Source organism: Cryptomeria japonica, chromosome 8, assembly GCF_030272615.1.
Source record: "Cryptomeria japonica chromosome 8, Sugi_1.0, whole genome shotgun sequence".
Taxonomy (NCBI): domain Eukaryota; kingdom Viridiplantae; phylum Streptophyta; class Pinopsida; order Cupressales; family Cupressaceae; genus Cryptomeria; species Cryptomeria japonica.
In genome coordinates, this window is record NC_081412.1 from 547,408,460 (window position 1) to 547,432,807 (window position 24,348).

The window sequence follows — 24,348 nt, forward strand, 5'->3', positions numbered from 1 at the left end:
GGTACTACAGGACGTGCACGTACTCTTGTACACGCCATCAGTACGAGGGTCATCTAGTATGGCCCTCAACCTATGCAACTCTCGATCACTGTAATGAAAAATAGTAGCAATGTCGGGCAAGGGGGGATCCTGCTGTGGAGGATCCTGCTCTGGTGGCTCCTGATGTGGAGCCTGCGCAGGTGGATCCTGATCAGGAGCCTGCGAAGGTGGATCCTGATCAGGAGCCTGCAAAGGTGGATCCTGATCAGGAGCCTGCGAAGGTATATCCTGGGATGCCATCTATCTAGGTACATGTCATAAAGTTAAAATAAATACGTAAGCAGAGAGAGAGAGATCATTTTCATGAGAGAGAGAGAGAGATCATTTTCATGAGAGAGAGAGAGAGAGATTATATACATAAATTTTCATGACAGAGAGAGAGAGATCATTTTCATTTTCAAAAAATACATGTAAAAATTTCAAATATTTCAGTGAGAGAGAGAGAGAGAGTTCATATATTTCAGATCTAGAGATAACATATATTTCAGAGAGATAGAGAGATCTAATGTACATGTACATATTTAAATCTTTGACATACATAAAAAATTCAAGAATAGAGAGATCTAACACGTCATATGTATGTTAGGACACTATATTATCCTACGGGGAATGTCATATGTACAGTAGGATGTTATAAGGGGTCATATGTGGGTCTAACCACATATGACCCCTTAGGACACTATATGATCCTAAGGGGAATGTCATATGTATAGTAGGATGTTATAAGGGGTCATATGTGGGTCTAACCACATATGACCCCTTAGGACACTATATGATCCTAAGGGGAATGTCATATGTACAGTAGGATGTTATAAGGGGTCACGCATGTGTTAATGCATGTTGACCCCTTAGGACCACATACGACCCCTTAAGATAGTATGTGATGGACTAAGGGGTATGTCGTTCACACTAGGATTCTATAAGGGGTCACGCATGTGTTAATGCATGCGTGAGCCCTTAGGACCACATATTCAACCCCTTAGGACACATAGGAAATTTCATATGTACAGTAGGATGTTATTAGGGGTCATATGTGACCTACTAAGGGTTCACGTATGTGTCAATGCATGCGTGGCCCCTTAGGACCACATATGACCCCTTAAGACACTATGTGATGAACTAAGGGGTATGTCGTTCACACTAGGATTTTATAAGGGGTCATATGTGGGTCTAACCACATATGACCCCTTAGGACACTATATGATCCTAAGGGGAATGTCATATGTACAGTAGGATGTTATAAGGGGTCACGCATGTGTTAATGCATGTTGACCCCTTAGGACCACATACGACCCCTTAAGATAGTATGTGATGGACTAAGGGGTATGTCATTCACACTAGGATTCTATAAGGGGTCACGCATGTGTTAATGCATGCGTGAGCCCTTAGGACCACATATTCAACCCCTTAGGACACATAGGAAATGTCATATGTACAGTAGGATGTTATTAGGGGTCATATGTGACCTACTAAGGGGTCACGTATGTGTCAATGCATGCGTGGCCCCTTAGGACCACATATGACCCCTTAAGACGCTATGTGATGAACTAAGGGGTATGTCGTTCACACTAGGATTTTATAAGGGGTCATATGTGGGTCTAACCACATATGACCCCTTAGGACACTATATGATCCTAAGGGGAATGTCATATGTACAGTAGGATGTTATAAGGGGTCACGCATGTGTTAATGCATGTTGACCCCTTAGGACCACATACAACCCCTTAAGATAGTATGTGATGGACTAAGGGGTATGTCGTTCACACTAGGATTCTATAAGGGGTCACGCATGTGTTAATGCATGCGTGAGCCCTTAGGACCACATATTCAACCCCTTAGGACACATAGGAAATGTCATATGTATAGTAGGATGTTATTAGGGGTCATATGTGACCTACTAAGGGGTCACGTATGTGTCAATGCATGTGTGGCCCCTTAGGACCACATATGACCCCTTAAGACGCTATGTGATGAACTAAGGGGTATGTCGTTCACACTAGGATTTTATAAGGGGTCATATGTGGTTATAGGATTTTATAAGGGGTCATATGTGGGTCTAACCACATATGACCCCTTAGGACACTATATGATCCTAAGGGGAATGTCATATGTACAGTAGGATGTTATAAGGGGTCACGCATGTGTTAATGCATGTTGACCCCTTAGGACCACATACGACCCCTTAAGATAGTATGTGATGGACTAAGGGGTATGTCGTTCACACTAGGATTCTATAAGGGGTCACGCATGTGTTAATGCATGCGTGAGCCCTTAGGACCACATATTCAACCCCTTAGGACACATAGGAAATGTCATATGTATAGTAGGATGTTATTAGGGGTTATATGTGACCTACTAAGGGGTCACGTATGTGTCAATGCATGCGTGGCCCCTAGGACCACATACAACCCTTAAGACGCTATGTGATGAACTAAAGGGTATGTCGTTCACACTAGGATTTTATAAGGGGTCATATGTGGTTATAGGATTTTATAAGGGGTCATATGTGGGTCTAACCACATATGACCCCTTAGGACACTATATGATCCTAAGGGGAATGTCATATGTACAGTAGGATGTTATAAGGGGTCATATGTGACCTACTAAGGGGTCACACATGTGTTAATGCATGCGTGACCCCTTAGGACAACATACGACCCCTTAAGACACTATGTGATGGACTAAGGGGTATGTCGTTCACACTAGGATTTTATAAGGGGTCATATGCAGTTCTAAGGGGTCATGCATATGTTATAACAAATGCATGACCCCTCAGAACCACATATGACCCCTTATGACACTATGTGATCCTAAGGGGAATGTCATATGTATAGTAGGATGTTATAAGGGGTCCTATGTGACCTACTAAGGGGTCACGCATGTGTTAATGCATGCGTGACCCCTTAGGACCACATACGACCCCTTAAGACGCTATGTGATGGGTTTTGGGATATGTCGTTCACACTAGGATTGATTTTATAAAGGGTCATATGTGATTCTAATGGGTCACACATGTGTTAAGACACTATTTGATGGACTAAGGGGTATGTCATTCACCCTACAATTTTATAAGGGGTCATATGCGATTCTAAGGGGTCCCACGTGTGACCCCTTTAGAATTACGTATGACCCCTTAGGACACTAGATGTGATCCTAAAGAGAATGTCATACATGTACACTATTATATTATATGTGATCCTCTATGACCTCCTAAGGGAACGTATAGTGTCATATGTGGTCTTAAGGGGTCGTGTTGTGCGTGTAATAGGATGTGAAAATGGGTCACATTGTAGAGGAAATTTATTTTGTCTAATTTGTTTAAATTTGGTATCTAAATTTTCTAATGTTTATTTAAATTAATTTTTTTAACGTTTTTCTTTTTTTGCTAATGTTTTTCTAAGTTCTGATTTACTACAGGGTAGTTTTCTATGTTTTTCATAACAATTTTTTAAAATGTTGAAAAAAATATACATCTATACAATTATGTAATTTTAAAAACAAATTTACACATTTCAATCAAAACATTAAATTATCAAACATTTTTCTAAAATAATGAAAAACAATAAATTATCAAACATTTTTCTAAAATGTTGAAAACCAATAACTATATATAATTATTTAATTAAAAAATTAAATTAACAAATAAATTATTTACAAATTTAATAAAAAAAGACATTATTAAACCAAACAAAGGGTTATTTTGTGCACCTGATATAACAAAGGTCGAAAACTGAAATAGGAAAGATGCTAACTACTGCAGACAAGGCTCGATGACATGATGCTGACGACTGGTTCGATCCAACCCCCACCAGACAGAAAAAGTCAAATTTAATAATGACCTTTTAACTATCATTTTCGATATTTATAAAAAAATTTAAAAACCCTAACTGCAAAGGGTTCGAGCGAATGGGGGGGTTCGAGCGAACCCATTAAATATTGATATTTTAATGGGTTCGCTCGAACCCAAAACCCGCCCGCTGTTCGATCGAACCCAACTGAACAGTTTGGTTCGCTCGGACTCCCAGGGGTAGTCCGAGCGAACATTTGTGTTTCGCTCGAACATTGTCAAATCCGAAATTCCCACTTTCGCCAAATTCTTTCATTGGCAAAAGTGGGAACCAGCTTTGTGAATTCACCCCACCTCATCCCAAAACTTAGCTTTCCTACCATTATGAATGACCCAAGAGAAATAAGGAAGGATAATAGATCTGCACTTAACCATAAAATTCCAAATGGAAGAACCCTTAGGAAGAGAAGAGGCAGAAAGGATGCTTTCCCTAGTACCCCTTGCCAAATACTTGGAAAACATAAGGGTGGCCCAAAAACTATTGGGTTCCTTATAGAATTTCCAAACCAATTTAGCTCCTAGAGCTAGATTCTGATAGTAAAGGTCTCAAATACCCAAACCACCTAAATCCTTCAGGAGACAGACCTTATCCAAAGCGAGGACATGAATTTTTTGTTTACTTCCCCTATTAGCGTTCCATAAGAATGTTCTTAGAAAAGCTTGTAGCTGAATAATTGAAGCTTTTGGAATTTTCAAACCCACATTAAGTAAATAGGAACTGCATTCAAAACAAATTTGATCATAAGGATCTTTCCAAATAAGGTAAGTCATTTATGATTCCAGGACAAAATCCTAGAAGATACTGAAGATATCACTCTATCCCAAAAATTACACTTCTCAGAGCCCACAAAAAAAGGGACACCAAGATATTTGCAAGGGAAATTGCCTACTTCATAACCCCCAAATCGTTGCAACCTCTGCTGAACCAAGGGAGAAGTATTAAGAAAGAAAACTTTAGATTTAGCACTACTAACCTTCTGACCTAAAAAAGTAGAATAGTTAGAAATTATTTTTCTAATGACCTTAGCTTCTGCCATAGAAGATACCCAAATAACAGAGTATCATCAACAAAAAGACAATGAGAAAATGACTCCGGTAAATTTGCAACATGAATTCCCTTCCAAAGGCCAGAAGATCTAGCTGACCTAATGGCACGACTAAAGGCTTCGGCCAAAATAATGAACAAAAAAGGAGACAAAGGGTCTCCTCTCCTTACACCCCAGGAGGAAGAAAAAAAGCAACAAGGGGAACCATTTATGAGGACCGAGAATCTAGCCCAAGAAATACAAGCATAAATCCATTTGATCCAAGATTTCCCAAAACCAAACTTACTAAGAACTAAAGACAAATCATTCCAATCAACCCTGTCATAAGATTTCATCAAATCTAATTTAAGCATCATAGAAGGAATTTTCTAAGAGGCAATGGAATGAAGGATATCATGAGCCACAATAGCCCCATCTAAAGTTTCCCTGCCAGGAACAAAACCCCCCTGTTCAACAAAAATAATCCTTGGAATAAGCTTAGCAAGTCTAATAGATATACTTTTGGTGAAGATTTTATAAAAATTATTGCATAAAGCTATAGGACGAAAGTCAGCAAAGGATTTGGGGTTAGTTTTTTTTTATTTTTAATAAAACATCCCTATTATTATTATATGAATAAAAAATCTAGTGATATTTCTTTTCAATTATTAGTAGTTACACTCCTAATTGATGAAATAACTACTACAAATAATAATATTCAAGTAGACTTATTCATGTTTCCTCCTACTAGAATGTTACTATAAAGCGGAAAAATCGAACCCTAGTCGTTCTCCCCTCCCCCAACCCCAAGGAGAGAGAAGGGAGAGTTACTAGGGTTGATGGTTTTCACTTAGGGGAGACTTTACATTCAAAAGAGGGGTTGAAACCCACAAGATCCAATCTCACGCAATGCAAGATTGGATTCTATATGAGTTTCAAGGGTTGAGACATCAAGGATACCCTCTTTTGTAAAGAATGTAGATAGAAAGATTGAACTAGGAATGCATGTAAAGTAGGAAAGATTCGCTTATAAACAGACATAGGGATATGGGATGAAGCTGCGGACCTGGAATTAGTAGTAAAATGTCGAGACGGTGCTATTCTGCAAATTTGAGCGAAAGTTGACAGGACGATGGCGCCCGGTGTGCACGTGGTCCTCCAAAAAATCCGTGAAAGGAAGGGGGATCTGTTCGTCTCTGCACAAGGATTCCAGATCTTCAATTACAGCCGTGTACCTGCAACCTACACACAGAAAAGAGAGGACGATTGGGGGGTTAGGGATGAGGGGTTTGCCTTTAGGTCAAACCCCGGTTTTGGAATTAACCAAGAAATGAGAATGCTGTAAATGTAAATGTTTGTAATGTAAACAAGTACTAATACCTTGTTGTAAGAATGTTTGTATTCTTACATGCGAAGGTGTAATGAATGTTGTATGTTGTATGTTGTATGTTGTATGTGATCTCCTCTTCAATGGTTGAATCCTTGTCTTGAATGCAACACTTAGCCTTGAATGGAAACTTAGAATGCTCAATTGCTTGAAGGAATGCTTGAATGCTTGAATGCTTGAATGCTTGAATGTTTGAATATCGTTTCCGCCTTCTTTCCCTCTGCCAAAATGGGAGAGGAAATGTAGTTTATATACTTGTCAATTAGGGTTGATAGAGTGATTTTCCCGACCTTAGGCCGACCAGGAAATATTATTTTCCAATTTGCAAACTTAAAGACCTGAAGCCCCATAAGAGACCGGGCCCAAAATAGGGCCAGGGACCAGGGCGCTAGGCGCCATGGTCCTGGGGGACCAGGGCACTGGGCGCCCTAGTCCTGAAGGACCAGGGCACTGGGTGCCATGGTCCCACCTCCAGGGATAGCAGGGTGCAAGGAGGATCAGGCCAGGGTGCTGAAAAATGCAGTTTTTGGTGTCATAAGCAAGTTTTGGGGTCTCCATTCAGGTTCCGTGTTGCATCGCCATCGTGAAGACCCAAATGCGGTCGAAATTGCAAGTGTCACAATTTTAGGATGCTACATTTAGCCCCCACTTTAGCAGGAGTATAAGTGTATGCTCATACTTCCGGTAAAGTACAAGGAATCAACATTTGAAAGACTTTCACCACATCAAGGAGGCAAGATACACCAAGCCCCCAGTGGACTAAGGATCTTACGACTTCGATTGACAAAGTAAAAGGGAAGATCACGAGGGAGAACCATGACTGTCAGTAGTAAGGTTCCCTCACTATGAGTCATGCCAGAAAGATATCAAAAATTTTCAAGGCAAAGCTAAATTTGTCAAGAAATTTTCAAGTATCTTGAAAAGATATGAACGGGATGTATGCCCCCCTACGTTAAAGCGATCGCACACGCCTCACCGGGGGTGATTGCTTTATGGTAGTGATACATATAAGAAATGAGAAAGGAGCACGTTATCACAAGGATTTAGCCCCCAAGTGTGAGATAAGCCCAAGGATAATAGGAACAAAACACAAAGCACAAGGTGACTTCGCTTTCCTTGGGGTCAGTATGATGTATGATAATTCATGTATATCATATGTATGTATGCATAATTGTTCTTCATTCCCCAATCAAGGAAGGTCACCTAGAAGAAGGGAACACATGTGTCTTTTGAGTCAACATGAGAAAGACCAAAAGAGATCTCAATGTTTTGCATCGTCCTCAAGTAGACAACAGTAAGGACAACAAATAGATGAATGAGAATAACACATAGAAGAAGTAACAAAAGAGAGGAGGAGAGAATCTGCTATGCTAATGAACTAGTCTAGCACGTCATCTACCCCCCGATCTTGCTGATCAATATTTCGGGAAGGTAGGAAACACGCTAGAGGAGGAACATCCAACACAGTAGATGGAGCTATCACAAGATCCAAACAAGGGCTATGTTCATGTTCCGAGCCACGTTGTTCTTGTCTAGGAGCTAGGATAAGTGCTTTAGAAAATTCATTAGATAGATGGTTATCAACATCAACATATTCATATTCACTATCAGAATGAACAGGAGTAACATTTTCATCATGAATAACATTTTCATCTATATCATCATCAAGATTTATAAAAATAGGATCTTTAACTCGCACAGGATCAAGGCCATCATGCATCTTATGTTTAGGAGATTTTGGCTCAATTTTCGGTTGAGGAGAAAATGGAATAATGCTAGTTGAAGGTGTTTTTGGGGATTGCAAAGTTTGAGAAGCAGCTACCTGAGCTCTAAGATGACGCTTTCGTCGGTGTTTACGTGCAGAATGATTTCGTCTAGTCTTAGTAGGAAGTTGAGAAGATTGAGGAGGAGGAATGTTCTCATCCTTATCACTTGGGTGTTTGGGTTGTGGTCTCTTAGGTTGAACAATAGGAGAAGAGGAAGGTCTCTTCTCTCCATAAGAGGAAGGAGGAGGAACTGCTCCATATAAGGGAGGAATATTCGGTTTAGGAAGGAGACCAAGTCCATCATGATGAGGAGGGATAGGTCTACCTTTAGGAAGTTTATTAGATATAGGCATAGTCACATTCATAGGAATGGGTTGGGAATCTTCTTGAGGAAAGACATTAGTTTTATCTTTCAAAGGAAGAACTTCCTTCTCAAGAACGATAGGAATGTCAAGTTTGGGTGTTCTAGGTTCACTTAGAGATAGGACCATATCTTGTTTCCACTTTTGATAAGATTTGAAAAGATGATCACTTCACGGAGGAAGAGATTGGAATTGTTTAGGCCAGAAGTAATCAATAGGAACGCTAGAAGTTCTTTCAGCTGGTTTAAAGAGACTATGATTGACAGTAACAACTTCACCATTATGGGGAAATTTCAAACACTTGTGAATAGGAGAAGCGATAGCTTTCATGGAAGATAGCCAAGGATAGCCTAGCTTCACACGAAATTGTTCGGATGATGGAATAATAGCAAAGTCCACATCAAGGGATTTGTTATGGACCTCAATAGGTAATGTAATAGAACCAATTGCAGGAGAAGAAAATGCATCAAATAGTTTCACAACCACATCTGTTTTTTCATAGATAACTTGATTCAATTGCAAAGTAAAAAGAAATTCTTCAGTAATGACATTAACCATACAAGAAGGATCAATAAGCACTCCACGGAAAGGTGTGTTCTTGACTTTTGCAACTATATATAAAGGACCATCAGGTGCCCTGATAGTTTCACTCGAATCAAATGTGATGGAAGGTTCTTTAGGGATTTTCTGCTGCTCTACAAAGTTAATCACATTCGGAGTCATGGACACAAGATCATCAGGTGAGACAGAGGAATCAGTAGTATCAATCGCATTAGAGGTATGAGAAGGTAATGGATCAGTGAAAATCTGAAGATTTTGGTTAGGAGGAGCTACAGATGTATTGCCTTTATCATTCACACCAGAAATAGAGATAGTATTATTATCAATCAAATCTTGAATTTTCCCCTTTAAAGCAAAACATTTTTCAGTATCATGCCCAGGTTGACGATGAAATTGACAAAAAGATTTGTTATCAAAATAGGGTGAATTAATCTTTGCAGGATCAATTTGCCTTATAGGAGGAAGAGTAAGCACATTTTGTTCCAATAACTTATTCATAATACTATGCAATGATTCATTCAAAGGAGTAAACTTTCTTTCTTTCTTGAAAAACTTAGAAATAGGAGACACACCTGATGCTGCATTCACATTGTTGTTGATGATGTTTTCATTGAATTTAATGGACTCTTTGTTCGGTTTAAACTTCCCAAATGGTTGTTGACTACTATCACCCTTATCACTCGGAGTCATAGGATGTGATTGTTCCATTTGACTCACAGTCAGTTGATAATTGTGAAGAGTTGTGCACAACTGTTGGAAAGAAGTAAACTCAGAAAACAGGAGTTTTTCTCTAATGTCTTTTTGTAAATTAGAAATAAAGATTCTTTGAATATCATTGTCAGGCACTGGAAAAAAAATTTGAGCATACAAATGCTTATATCTACCAATGAAATCAGTCACTTTTTCTTTAACACCTTGTTTACAATGCATTAAATCAATCAAAGTAACTTTAGGACTTATATTGTTTTGAAATTGTTGAATGAAAGCATTTGCAAGTTGTTCGAAAGAAGTAATAGAATAGGAAGGCAACGAGCAATACCATTGTAGGGCTTTGTCTCTTAATGTTCTAGTAAACAATTTTGCAAGCAACCTTTGGTCATAAGCAAAATCAATACATATTGTTTGAAAGGTCTTAACATGTGTTAGAGGATCACCCTTACCATTATAAAGCTCCAAATGCGGAATTTCAACATGTTTAGGGGGAATAGCTCGAACAATGTCAAGAGAAAGTGGGCTCGCAACATCAAATGTGGGCACACTAAACTTAGATTGATTCATAGAGGCAATTTGTTGCTGTAAAGAAGAGACAGTTTGTGCAAGATTGTTAATGGTCGCTTCAGTTGAAGAGTTCATATTAGACGTGTTAGATTGTGATGGATGTGTTATGTTATTGAAAGAAGGTAGAGAGTAAGGTGGTGGGACACTATGATAGTTAGTCATAGGAGATGATTGGACAGGAGGAACACTACAAGGAGGAATGGAATGATTAAACGAGTTGCCCCCTTGCGTCATGTTCATTTGTTGTGATATAATAGGAACACTCATTGAAGGAATGAATGAAGAAGTTGGATTGAATGAAGGAAGAGGGTTAATTGAAGAAGAGGGATTGCCCCCATGACTGGTGATCATAGGAGGAATGTCTTGTGTTGAAGTAGTCATTATGTTTGATGTAAAAGTAGGTATACTAGCAATAGGAGTCGTCAAAGGAATAGAATGATTGTCTTGAGTAGGAGGTTGTGTATAACCTAAGGTTTCGGCACAACTTTTCATAGGCATCACATTTGAATCCACAATGTGTGCAATACCACGCAAAATATCAATTCCATTCTTATCACTTTGAAGCATACGTTTTAGACCCTCAATTAAAGGAAGAGCTTGACTATCAGGGTATTCTTGAGACATCCATTGTCAAAAATCGTCAAATTGGTTATCCAATTTTGAAAGTTGTTCTACAGAAACCTCATGGAGAGCTTCTTCATCATTAAGAGGATTAGAGGAATTACCCATGTCCTCGTTAAAAAGACCATTCAAATTAGGTTCCATCTCCTTAGTAATTAAACCTTGGAAGGACTTAATTCTAAGGCTTCGTCTAACGGGAATAGTGTAAGTAGGACTTATTGTTGTAAAACTCATGCACTAAAGAGAGAGAAGATTTTGAATTTTTAGAGGTAGCAAATTTTAGTAAAACCAGCCAATCTTCTAGATTTAAGCTGCTAAACACAATCAGGACAATCTCCCTAAATTTCGGAAAAAATGTCCGGGACCGTGGCGCTCGGGGTGCACACGGTCCTCGCAACTTTTTTCGAAATTTGCAGGGATGAAAGTTATGATGATTTTGCAGCTAACCTGAAAAAATTGAGTGATTTTACGATCCGTAGATAGGCCAAATTAAAGTTGCAATCTCAAAATTGAACCCTACCAAGATTGTCGAAAAATGCAAAATTTGAATTTTGAAAAAGAGAGGGAAACTGAAATTTTGAATTTTATGATTTTAGAGGGAATACCAAAAGCAATGCAAGTTTTGAAAGTTGAAAGTTGACTCAATTTCACGCAAAATTCAATTTTGAAAGCGGAAATCAAAGTTGTTGTAATTAAGCACTTAATTTCAAAAGTCACAAATTGCAAAAATTTGAATAAATCACTGAAATTTCGAATGAATGCTAACACACTTTTCAGATTTAGGACTGTAAGAAACACAATTTTGACACAAATTTCAATTTCAACAATTTTTGAATGATTAGAAGCCTCAATCCAAGCAATCACTAGACCAACTTTGACTGTAATTTTGAAGGTGTTAAAATTGATAAAATTAGCCAAAATTCTGGATTTTAGCAGGAAAATACAGTAAGATCTCGCTCCCAAAATTTCGGAAAAAATGTCGAGGACAATGGCGCTCGAAGTGCACACAGTCCTCGCAACTTTTTTCCAAATTTTTAGGGATGAAAGATATTGTGATTTTATTGCGGAATCCAAAGTTACAGCCGATTTGGAGGTGTTTTGATCAGTGAAATTGTCGAACAAAGGTTGAATCAAGAGGGTTTCAAAAATTAGGGTTTTGACACTTAACCACTTAATTTTCAAAATCAAAGCACAAATATGAATTGATAATTTGTAATAGAAGGGCAGATCTGAAACAAGCATTAACAATTAAACATTTCACAAGTTTAATTACTTAAAATGAAAATTTAGGGTTTTTATGCAATTAACCTCTAAAATTTTGTAAAAGATCAAACATGGAAATGTAATCAAGGAATCCAATTTTCAGATCTAACTATGAATAATCAGAAAGGATGTTCACGTCGGGTTCACCAAAATGTAAAGCGGAAAAATCGAACCCTAGTCGTTCTCCCCTCCCCCAACCCCAAGGAGAGAGAAGGGAGAGTCACTAGGGTTGATGGTTTTCACTTAGGGGAGACTTTACATTCAAAAGAGGGGTTGAAACCCACAAGATCCAATCCCACGCAATGCAAGATTGGATTCTATATGAGTTTCAAGGGTTGAGACATCAAGGATACCCTCTTTTGTAAAGAATGTAGATAGAAAGATTGAACTAGGAATGCATGTAAAGTAGGAAAGATTCGCTTATAAACAGAGATAGGGATATGGGATGAAGCTACGGACCTGGAATTAGTAGTAAAATGTCGAGACGGTGCTATTCTCCGAATTTGAGCGAAAGTTGATGGGACAATGGCGCCCGGCATGCACACGGTCCTCCGAAAAATCCGCGAAACAAAGGGGGATCTGTTCGTCTCTGCACAAGGATTCCAGATCTTCAATTACAGCCGTGTACCTGCAACCTACACACAGAAAAGAGAGGACGATTGGGGGGTTAGGGATGAGGGGTTTGCCTTTAGGTCAAACCTCGGTTTTGGAATTAACCAAGAAATGAGAATGCTGTAAATGTAAATGTTTGTAATGTAAACAAGTACTGATACCTTATTGTAAGAATGTTTGTATTCTTACATGCGAAGGTGTAATGAATGTTGTATGTTGTATGTTGTATGTGATCTCCTCTTCAATGGTTGAATCCTTGTCTTGAATGCAACACTTAGCCTTGAATGGAGACTTAGAATGCTCAATTGCTTGAAGGAATGCTTGAATGCTTGAATGCTTGAATGCTTGAATGTTTGAATATCGTTTCTGCCTTCTTTCCCTCTGCCAAAATGGGAGAGGAAATGTAGTTTATATACTTGTCAATTAGGGCTGATAGACTGATTTTCCCGACCTTAGGCCAACCAGGAAATATTATTTTCCAATTTGCAAACTTAAAGACCCGAAGCCCCATAAGAGACCGGGCCCAAAATAAGGCCAGGGACCAGGGCGCTAGGCGCCAGGGCGCTGGGCGCCCTAGTCCTGAAGGACCAAGGCACTGGGCGCCATGGTCCCACCTCCAGGGATAGCAGGGTGCAAGGAGGATCAGGCCAGGGTGCTGAAAAATTTAGTTTTTGGTGTCATAAGCAAGTTTTGGGGTCTCCATTCAGGTTCCGTGTTGCATCGCCATCGTGAAGACCCAAATGCGGTCGAAATTGCAAGTGTCGCAATTTTAGGATGCTACAGTTACTATATCATATATCACTAACAATTATTTTATTATTATTTTTCTAATATGTTAAATGTTATGTCATTTGGTCCATGAAATTTTATTTACTTCTATCTAGAAGATAACATCATGTGAGCCTTACATGATAGATAATAGATTGTTATTTGGTTATAAACTAATTTGAAATGCTCCAAAAGAAGATTGCAAAGTAATTAACCTCGTTAAATATTTATAATTTTGATAGATTGAAAAATCAATTTAATTAGTATTTTATACTACTATATAAAGTTAAATTGAAAAAAACTATTTTTCACATTAAATAAAAATTAAATAGATATTTTAATATTATTATTTTATATTCATATCTTAGCTCTTATGATGAAAACTATCTAATTATAATTTTTATTTGAAACAGAAATTGAGAAACTTTATGCAAAATATAGATTTTTTTTTCAATTTCAATTCTTGATATGATTGAGTCATTAAGTTCTCATGTTTTTAAATAATTTTATTTTAAACTTTTTAAATGGACATGTTATATTAAGATATATAAAAATTTAATTAAAAGAGAAGGTGAATTTGACTTTTGTATTTGGTGGTAAAATTTAAATTTTATAGGTGGAGTTGGAGCTCAAGGCAAAAGTTTTGAGGTTTGAAAATAGTGTAGTAGTATCTTCCATTAATATTAGAAATAAGGAAACCAAGCAAGCAATATTTCATGGTCGTTGCACATTTCACAGCGTGCCAACATCACGCATATGACTTATTTTTATTTATTTTATAAATTACTAAACCGAAATAGTAAAATATGTCTAGTTTGAAAATAATATTGTTTAGTATCTTTTGAGATATTATATCCATATGATTGTATCGGTACTTGTGTTAATGGCGTTACCAGTATTATGACAATGACTAGCTTAATCTCATAGTATGTTATGAATTTTTTGTAGAGCTTTTTTCCCAAAGTTTTGAATATTAGCACTCAAAGATAAGAATGTTCATTTCATTTAGATGGACACTTTATGGATAGATATATTTGATTCTGAATTTGATTCACATTATTCAATGTATAATTGGTGCATTAAAGTCAAATTTTATTTTTGTGAATCAAACACGTTTTATTTTTGGTCATGTGATTGATTGTGTTTTCAAGAAATTAATAATTTATTAAATATATGATTTTATTTTCTATTTTGGTTACTTGTATGTTATAATGCTTATCATAAATTTTCAATGCCATTTATTATAGATTTTGTGAATATATCTTTATTTTTATATATTGTTTTTGTATTTTGAATAATTTGTGAGTGCATTGTCACAACATCTATATTTAAAAGAAATATTTATATCCTTTGTATAGATTTTGCTACTGGTATATTTTTATATTTTTTCTAGATATTTTGCATGTAATTTTAGGGTGAATGTATCTTTTGTAGATCGATATTGGTTGTATTAATAGTTATGAAGTTTATGTCATGCATTTTATTATTAATTAAATTTAATTGAAACAAATGTTTAATTGATTTAGTGTTATAATAACATTTTTGGTATTGTTGGTTCTTTTCTTATGTGTTTCATCCTTCATTTATCCCATTAAGAAAATTTTCTAGTATGGAATTCACCTAACTATCTATTGTTGGTTAGTACGGTAATGAATATAATTTTGAATTGATTACTCTTATGAAAAACATAATGGGTGTCATGAAATAATTATAAATATATATAAGATTCATTGATTACTAAATTTAATGTATGTGATTTAAATGAATATTAAAATAAATGTAATGAGCTCTAGCTTCAATGTTGATCTTGGTATGTCATAGGTTGTCACATGATTCACTAATATTCTAGACAATAAAATGCCCAAAAATAAAAAATTGACTATTCCTTATTTGGTTCACTTTTGCAACTACAAAATTAACTTTTATGGGAGTACAACTAAACCTTGAACTTGAATCTAAAATTGGCTCACATATGTGATATTTTATTATCTTTTTCTCTAATATTTTCTCCCCTTAATTTCTATGGCTTTCAAAAGTCCATTTGTGGTATTTATGAACGCCAAGGTATTTTATAGGCAAATTCTTTTGCCTTGGTCAATCCTCTAAATATAATGATCTAGTGGGTTGCAACAAATATTTTTTAGACAATACCAAATGATGGATTTTTTCCTACATTAATAAACTAAATGTTAATATCATGCACCTGTGATGATGAAATGAATAATGGAGCTCTCTAATGATTCCCATTTCAAAATTTATCTTCTTTTCATCTTAGATTTCAATCAAGTTGGAGTTTTTTTGCCTAAATATAATATATAGAACACAAGCTAGCAATTATCATGCTTTAGTCAACTCATAATGCCTAATAAGAGGAAGATAGAAAAGGAGCAAATCAAAAATTTAAATTTCAAAATTTTACAAGATACTACTACAATTGTGAACAACCTAGGTCAATTTCATGAATATCAAAATAAACCATGAAAATAAATGGGTAGTATAGAAGTAAGAGGTAATTCTTGGGATTGATTCTCAACTTATTTTTTTATGAAAACTTATGCTAAAATAAGCCACTTTTACAATATTCATTAAAAAACAAAACAAAACTTAATTAAAGTGAGTCTAAAACAAAGGCGTAAGGGTGTGGGTTATATAATATTTATCTTTACAATTTTACATCACTTTTACTTGCATTGGAGCCACACACACACACTTGCATTGGAGACACACACACACACATGTTTTTCTCTATATCAAAGTGTTTGTAAATGAACCATAATTCAAACATTTTGTATACATCATCAATTAAAGTGGATCAATAATTCATATCAACATATAATGTATCATATTTCAGGTGGAGATAACCTATTTTATTGTCAAAAGCTACTTAAGACAAGTCAAAAATTTTAAATCCTTCAAAACTTTTACAAAGTAATTTTTTTCTTTTAAGTTATAATTTTGTTTTTACAGTGCTAGTTCTTGAGAAGAAAACTAGGAAGAAATGTCTTTTTTCCAATCCCAGGTTGTCTATATCTCTTGCTACGAATAGGAGAGAATGTAGGACAAAATCTAAGACCAACTATATATGCTACTTGTTGAGTCAACCTACTTTGGAACTCAGAACAACTTCTCCTTCTTATCAACTTGTAGGTCCAAGTGGTGTTGAACATGACTTTTGACTTTATATGTCCTTCAAAAAGCTCTTTCCATGAGCTCATTTTCTACTTGTTTATGTTAGAATCCAAGAACATTGAGAGGGGGGGTGAATCAGTGTTCTACTAGTAAAAGAATTTTTGAACTTATTGTTGATCAACCGAATGACAGAATATAAAATTAAAGTGCATAAACAAATCAACACACAAAGAAATGCCATAACACCAATATTTTTACATCAAAAACCCCATAAAGGGAAAAATCACAGTGGGGCTGATACCCACAGTATCTATATACTTGATCAAGGTATACAAATATTACATAGAGGGGTATGTACATGCATACAAGCTCACCACCTAGAGCTCACTACTCAAATGGAAGTCTCACTGACTAGCACAACATTACATAATGATTTCAAATAGAAATGAACTTAAATAGAAATGAGTTGCAATCAATGAAAACACAAAATGCAATTTACCTCAGAAGGTGGCTACTGGATGAGTGTCAATTTCCAACAATCTCCCCCTTTGGTATTAATGGCAACACTCATGTGAAAATGGTATTACCTCTGAGTGCTCCCTTTCCTGTACATCCATGTAGCTATTTACATTTTTACTCTCCCCCTGTGATATACATTCATTTTTCACTGTGCTCCTCCCCCTTTGACATCAATGACAAAGCAGGGTATCCACCAAAATTGTTGTACACATATATTCACATATCAGTTCCTATACTTGTTTCAAAATTTATGCATACAAAGTCTTCAAAAATGAAAAATAAGTATCCCAACCTTGCTTGAGAGAATCTAGAATGGTGTTGAATCTATTTATGGTGAAAATGGATAACAATAATAATGATATTGAAAGACTAAATGAATTCAACGACAAAACCCTAGCCTAACAACAACAAAGATCCACCATAACCTATGAAGATTACCTAAGACAATGCAAATCAAATGAAATCACAAAGATTATACCATCACATGTCCAATAGGGTTTGGATCTCCATTCTTCCTATCTCCATTGATCTTGCTTGATATATTTGCTCTCAGACTTTATGTGCACAAGAGCTCAACAAAGAACGGAATGTGGTTGCAAGTAGGATCGCCTATGTTCAAAAGTGTAGTGTAGTCAAGTAGTCAACGGGGGGTTTGATAATGAAGGAAGCATCTCCTTATATAGAAGACACTATATGAAATGGAAGGATAAGATTGAGAGGTGTAAAAGGAGGTCGGCTATGATTAGAGGGTAGGTAAAAGAAATAATAAAATATTGAGAGGGTAGGTAGTGTAGGAATTAAGAGATGAATGACATGTGTCATGGGTAGAAAAGACTAATGAATTAATTAAATAAATAAAGATTTATTTAATTAATAGAAGAAGTGAGATCAATTAAATAAATAAGATATTTATTTAATTTAGGAATAGGATAATTTAAAATGTATTTATTTAAATGAGAAATAAGGCTAGAAGAGGATAAATGAATTAATTAAATAAATAAAGATTTATTTAATTAATAGAAGAATTAAGCTTAGATAATTAAATAAATAAAATATTTATTTAATTAGACTGGACAATTTTGGGTGTCTACATTTTGCCCCTCTTTGAGACAATGCAGCCTGTCGCGTTGCTTCAAGAAGATAATATGAACTGATACAAAGTTGCCCCAAGATGGGAATGATATGCCCCCTCGAGAGATTGGATGAAAAAATATCTGAAAAGATCGCAGACAATCTCTCAATAAGAAAGACAAGATAGAATGGACTGACCAGATAAAGTGACAGAGTCATGGGATAATGAAGAATAACTCAGGAAACGAGGGCTAGGGTTAAGGCTAGAGTAGTCTATAAGATAAACCACGAGGGAAATACATCCTCATTGTCATCCACACATCCAAGAGATCAGAGTGTAGAGCGAGATAGAGCAGCAATAGTCAACAGCGATGGCAATGGTTCATATATTCGATCGCGTTCACCGATTTCAGAGGTCAGCAGAGGCAAGAGAGCTAGTAAGTACCACAAAACCTCCTTGTACTTTGTTGCATTGATTGTTGTCATTAATGCATGCTAGATAGGGTAATAAATGTGCTCTAGGATAGGGTCCAAAAAATGTAAAAAATGTCCAGGGGCGTCTGCGTTCGTGTCAGGCACGTCTATGCTCGCTAGGCGCGTCTGCATTGGTGCCAGGTGCATCTATGTTAGGAAAAGTGTCTATGTAGAATGCGGTCGCATCTATGTCATGCAGGCGCATCTGTGAAATGTAGGCGCGTCTGTGTCTTTAAGGCACATCTATACAGAGCATAGGCACGTCTGTGTGTGTCAGGCGCATCTGTGCTAGGCAGGCGCGTTTATGCAGTCTCTAAGCGCGTTTGTGTCATGAAAGCTCATTTGTGTCCAAAAATGTGAATTTGTGTCTTCTAGGTCAAATCGGCAGTTCGGTGATGAACATACGCTGTCGATTGGATAAGCTACTGAGAGGATACACTCAAGCAGGTCCTCTAGGGAAAACGAGGATAGCAAATAGGGCTAGGATTGACAATTCTGTGATAGAACATACGTTGCCAATTAGGAAACTACTCAAGATGATTCACTCAAGCATAGGCCCTAGGATAAGATAGATCAAGGCACTTTGTGATGAACAGTGAGTACCAAGATATAGTACTTTGTGATGAACAGGGAGTACTAAAATATGAGTAGCACTTTGTGATGAACAGGGAGTACCACTAGGATAGAAGCAACGCTTTGTGATGAACAATGAGTGTCACTGGGATAGAGTACCATATGTACATAGATAAAAAGTAGCATTTTGTGATGAACATTGAATGCCACGATGAGTGACATGATTCATTTGATTGACTGCAGGAGTATCTGCCTATGCTAGAGTCACGAGAGAGATTCCCATCGACTTAGAGGTTGCGATCTGAGTTGACAGTTGAGGATCGAGCTGCGATTAAGGCTATGGGATTGAGACATATTTTGTATGTGCCTGAGTTTCGGGTGAACATGGGATTGCTGACTGCACTTGCGGAGAGGTGGCACTCTGAGACTTGCACTTTTCATTTGCCTATGGGGGAGATGGCAGTCACTCTGGAGGATGTATACAGGATTCTACAGATACTGGTCGATGGGGAGTTGATTCCGTATGATCAATATGGAGACAGGGATGCCCTGAGATGAGTGTTCCAGGATCCGGCATTGGAGATGAGGGCTAGACATGTTGCTTGGGATACCATGGCAGCGACAGGGTTAGCGCTACCAGCGGTACTAGGAGGAGTGATTAGTGGGTTCTTGTGTTCGGACAGAGCAACATGAGGGTTGGCTGTGGGCTAGGGAGGTGCACTAGAGACATTAGTTACTTAGCACACTAGATATTTCTGGGGACCATGCGTGCTGGCACATTTATATTATGAGCTGCATCAGTTTGTGTACCATGGATCAATGGGATTGGGCTGCGGAGTGACATTGCTACAAGTGTGGGCATATGAGCATTTGCCAGTGACATGGCCAATACACTTCAGGGGCAAGGGCCATGGATGCAGTTTTGTGCATTTATATGATATGATCACCTCGCAGCCACGGATTGGTAGGTTGGAGTACTGGCGGCGGGCTATAGCAATGTTTACTTTCACAGAAACGATAGATAGAACTGAACCATATGTTGTCTGAGTCTGTTGAAAGATTTGATTTGTTGAAGCCCATTGTTGTTGCTGTGTCTCATCTGGAACTAATTGAATCCATGAAACTGATATTTTATTGCGAAGAAGATAGAACTTTATTGCGGATTGTGCACAAATAGACTAAAGAAAATTGGAAGAAACTGTACTCCTCGAAATAGGCGATGCTCTCAGTTCCACACCCATTACTAGACATAGGATTTGCCTTAGCCACAGATAGGATCTAATTTATTATGGATGGAAAAGGGGTGAAAAGGGAGGTTTATTATAAATGGCGAACCAATCTTGGGTAGATAAATAACAAGCCATGATGGGAATGTGTAAGTTTATTGTAGTCACATAAATCTGTCCACTTAATTAAATGAATACTTAGTATTTATTTGATTATTTAACCATCAATTAATAATTAATTAAATTAATATTTAATTAATTCATCTTAACCCTATTCTCCTATTAATTAAATAAATTATTCAATTTATTTGATTTAATTCACTTAACCAAATTCAGACCATTAATTAAATAAATAAATCATATTTATTTAATTAAATCTTCTCTCACATTTAAATAAATTAATATTTATTTAAAACCCCCAAAATGCCACCTCTCACATTTAAATAAATAAATCATTTATTTAAATCACCTTTATCCTCCACCCACTTGTATTTTCCTACAAAAGCAAGTTGCACAATTATTTTAAATAAATAATTTATTTAAAATCACCTTTATCCTCCACCCACTTGTATTTTCCTACAAAAGCAAGTTGCACAACTATTTTAAATAAATTATTTATTTAAAATCCTATTTATCCTCACCCACTTGAAACCTTTAATGGTTTCCCTTAAAGTATTCAAACTTGATGGCTTTAAAGTCTTCAAACTTGATGGCTTCCTTCTATAATCTTCTTAAGACTTTAATGGTTTTCCTTAAAGTCTTCAAGCCTTTAATGGTTTCCCTCAAAGTCTTCAAGCATTTTAATGCTTTATCTTCATTTTTCTCATTTAAATAAATTAATATTTATTTGAATATTTATCCAAATGCAAATTACACCATTTAATTGAAATAAATGATTTTATTTTAATTGAAAATACCAAAATTTCTCCCACTTGCATTTTCCTACAAAGTCCACTTGCAAAATCTAATCCCCTTCTAGATTCTTCTAAACCCTTCCTAATTAGCCTAATCCATCCCCTAAATATTGTCACATTCCTAAGCAAATTGGAGTCACTTCTCAAAGACTCCAAAGTCTTTGAAAAACAATTAATGCTTTGTGTGTTCAACAAATTAACCCTCAAAGTCTTGGATAACCTTTGAAAGCTTCCAACCTTCAACCACTAAATGGCTCAAAGTCTTTGATAACCATTGAAGGCTTTCAACCTTCAACCACTTAATCCCCAAAGTCTCCAATAACCATTAATGGTTACCTCAAACCCTCCCACATGGTTAAAACATTTGTTTTGACTCAACCTCTACCCAACCCAAAGGTCTCATCAAGCCTTTAATGCTTTGACCATGATTATCTCTTAATCATTTGCACAAAGGTTTATCCTTGCATTAACTCCTAATCTAGTGGGTAATCCTAATTTAGGCTTGACCCTTACCTTCTAGATAACCATGAAGTCTTCTCAGGCCTTTAATGCCTCCAACCTCCTCTCTCAACCCAATCCTATGTTGACACTTGTCACCATTTTATTGGTGCCAATTGTGCACATGGATCCCCAACTTTCAAACTTGGCCCTTGATTAAACCATTTAATCTTAACCCTTCATTTCCCCATTTCTTCTATAAATAGAACCCTTCTCCTCAAGCAAAAGGAAGCATTTAGAGTATTGTTGTTATACTGGCATTAGCATAGAGCTTTTTCATAGCATCACTATCTACTCTTGCATAGTATTTGCTTATCATATTCAACTATCTTGAATCTCCATATGGCATCCATGGCTAGTGCTAAAAGCTGAGAGCTACACTCATTTGGGACTTGGAGAGGAGAGGAACAAGGGAGGAGCAACTATGAGCATCTTGATTAGCTATTTCATTCTATGTTTATATGCTTTCTATTTCATGCTTAATATCTCTCTTGATATGCCTGTTTAGGATAATCTTTTGTTGCTAACACTAACGTTTGTTTCTTGTGCTCTTGTGTGTGTTGCCATCAAACAGATTTTCTAATCCTTTTTGCAGAGCATCATTTATTATGAATGAATAAGTTGTGAGTGTGTGCAAAGTGGAAGGATGAAAGTGAATCCTGAAAGAGGGAGGAGCAATGTCTCTATGCGTGGTGCTGGTGACCCAGTTTTCACCATGGTACTTGCACAGGGGGCCACTGAAGTGGTTTTCACCGTTGGACGAAATTATTTCTCTTTACTTTTTTGATTTTTCAATGTTTTTTTTTTGTGTCACCAAGCGCCTATTTGCCAGGTTTTCACCAAGTAACAATTTTTTGTTTTATGATTTTTTTGTATTTTTGAATTTTTAGAATTTTTATTTTATTTTTTTTGAATTAGGATACTCTAAAGAGCTATACATGTAAAACCTACGAAGGTGCATGCCGTTGATAGGATCCTCCAAAGGTTCACCTTCTGTAGTTGAGAGCTGATATGCCCCAGATCCATATGTTGTTGTAATGATGTAAGGACCAAGCCAATTTGGTTTGAACTTGCCCTTCTTCTCTCTGTCTTGCTAATTTTTGGGGTTTTCTCTGAGAACCAAATCACCTACCTCAAATGTGCGAGGCTTGACTTTGTGATTGTAGCTGCGACTCATTCGTTGTTGATAAGCCTTGAGATGATTAAAAGCAATTTGTCTTCGTTCATCCAATAGTTCAAGTTCTTGTAAGCGAGAGACCCTGTATTCTTCATCACTGATAATGTTTTGCAAAGAGACTCGTAAAGAGGGTAACTCGACCAACAGGCAAGATAGCTTCAGCGTCGTAGACAAGTGAATAGGGTGTCACTCCTACAGGTGTGCGGACACTTGTGTAGTAAACCCAAAGTGCAGGATTAAGTTGGATATGCCAATTATGGCCAGCATCGTCGACTGTCTTTTTTAAGATTTTGAGGATTGTTTTATTAGACGCCTCAGCTTGACCATTACCTTGGGGGTAATATGGTGTGGAGAAATGATGAGAAATATGGAAGCGATCACAGAGTTCACGAACATCCTAATTTTTTAAGGGACACCCGTTATCGGTGATAATAGAAACAGGATTACCGTATTGACAAATGATATAGTTGAGAATGAACGTAGCAATCCATTTTCTAGTGACTTGCATGAGAGGCACAGCTTAGATCCATTTTGTGAAATACTCTGTGGCAGTGATAATGAATTTATGACCATTGGAAGAAGGAGGGTGAATCTTGCCTATGAGATCGAGTCCCCACTGACAAAAAGGCCAAGGAGTCACAATTGGTTGAAGTTCTTGCGCTGGCACATAAATGAGGTCTCCATGAAGTTGACATTGCTTACATTTCTTAACAAACTGATATGAGTCTTTTTCCATATTGGGCCAATAATATCCAGTCCTGATGAGTTTCTTAGCTAAGGTAGGACCACTAGAATGTGGATCACATATCCCTTCATGTACTTCACATAACGCAATCTAAGCTTCGTCGCTTTCCAAACATCTAAGAAGAGTGCCATCTAGACCTTGACGGTATAGGATATCGGCTAAAATGATGTATCAAAAAGATTGGTAAATGAAAGTGCGACGTTGGTTATTGGATAGATCAGGAGGTAGGGTAATGTCACGAAGGTATGTGAAAATGGAACCATATAACTGGGACTCGGGACTGATGACACATATCATCTCAATAGGAGTGATTTCATATGAAGGAACCAAAAGGTTATCCACCAAGAACTCATAGCGGGTCTCATTCGGAGATAGATCGATCAGTGAAGCAATTGTAGCCATAGCATCTGCGGCTCGATTCTGCTCTCTTGGTATCTACTCAAAGTCTATTTTTGTGAAATGTTGTTTCAAGTCATCCACCATTCTTTTGTAA